Raw genomic sequence first — 1,881 nt, forward strand, 5'->3', positions numbered from 1 at the left:
TTACCTTGCGCTTTTGCTGACTTTTTCCTGTGGTTTGTACTGAATGTACCTGCTACTAAGAATCCGATGGTGGCTAGTATGAGAACTGTAATTGTCAACGTTTTGTACCGCTGCGTGATCCAATCCTGGGCCTTGAACTTTCAGATGAGGGTGTGGTGGGCGGGGCCAAACGTAAGGGGCAGGCTCATTGTCTGATGGGCGGAGCCTCCCTCATTCATCTGCCATCTGCAATTTAATGCACACCGTTCTTCTGCTGCAAAATATTTAACGGCTTGTATTGAAATGTGTGTCCTCTTGGTGTGCGCTTCTAGTCTTGAGACGACCGAAAATGGCCCCGCACCAAGGCACCCTCCCTGATCGGTCGGCCGGCATGCAAACTGCAGACAGCTCAGCATGGTGGTAGAGATCGATCTCTGTTGCTGTGCAGTGGAGGACATGCGTCCTTTGAGAACTGACTCCTCCACTTCCTTTGCCGTTGGGATTGTGGCAGACCGGATGATTCATTGGGCTAACCCCCCTCCCCCCAGCAGACACCGGTCCCCGTATGTAGCCAGTGGCCGCTCCACATGGTGTCGGTCAGACCTGCCCTTAATTCTTGCCCAGTTTGTTTCCTTCTTCTCAGTCCCTCTGAACGAATGCGACCGGATTTGGATCCATTTTTTTCCTGGGATCTGCACCAACCGTTTCTGGTGCCCACGGTTTTCTAGGACGAAAAAAAAAAAAAAAAAATCAAACCAAATGGTTTTATGTCTTGATGTTAAAATCCTCTGTAAATTACGGAATTAAGCCAAAAATGGACTAATATAGGAAATGGTTCCGCTGTATTGCCTCAAGTTTTTTCGTCTCCGTCCTAAGCAGTGGTGTCCGCTTTGTCGCTCGGCGGAGTCCGGCGTCTCTTATCCCCCAACCCAGGTTTCCGTGGGGGAAATTTCAGAAATTCACATGCACGTCGCTACAACTACGTCAGGGTTAGTAGGAGAGAAAATGGGACTATTCTCAATTGCCTGTACGGACATGAGAGGGAGAGAATGCTTGGGAGAATGCAGTTTTATTCCCCTTCTTGTCTTCTCCCATCGCATTTCTTGCGGAACACTTGAAGCACTGTTACGAGTCTGGAGAGAATCGCTCTTGCTATTGGCTGGTCCCAAGCAATCCCTGCGTTAGCCTTGCCGGAGGACAGGCTGTTTCAACGCGGTCAGATGGATGGACGGATGCACCTTGGCCTGTCCCCTGTCCCCAGGTCGTTCATCCAGCCACTAGTCCATCCGTCTCATTCACCTGCACTTGTGAATAGATTGAGGGCTTCGGATTTTTGCTTTTATGGTGTCACTTGGTCACATACAGCAGATTGTTAACAATATATCTGGATGTCATTGTTTGCGACATAATTAAAAAAAAAAAAAAAAAAAAACGAGATACGTTGTGCTCTTATTGGTGTTCGTTTGTGTGATCTCTAAGTGGTATTCAAATTTATTCGTAATGCGACATTAATTTTAATTTTCACATTCCCCTTCTTGACATGGGAATGGAATGCAGTTTTAAACTAATACATTAATATATTAAATTTGTTTTTAATTTATGCATATTATCATTATTTGCATAAGCTGCCATTCTTGAAAGAATTCCTAGTTAGTGTCATTTTAATTATCATCATGAACCTTACTGTGTTTGCCTTGTGGGCCATCAGTGGAGGTTTTAGTCGTGCAGGGTGGACCTCGCAAGGTGGATTTTATATTTATTTATATTTATATACATTTATATATATAGTTGCCTTTATAAATTGATCATCTGGGATCCTTGGGTCAGTCTCCTGAAATGACATTTACTCTCTTTTCGGCTCCCATCTCCGATATGGAATTATTCTTTGTATGTATTCTGGCT

This window comes from Brienomyrus brachyistius, unplaced genomic scaffold (assembly GCF_023856365.1).
Source record: "Brienomyrus brachyistius isolate T26 unplaced genomic scaffold, BBRACH_0.4 scaffold85, whole genome shotgun sequence".
Classification (NCBI taxonomy): Eukaryota; Metazoa; Chordata; class Actinopteri; order Osteoglossiformes; family Mormyridae; genus Brienomyrus; species Brienomyrus brachyistius.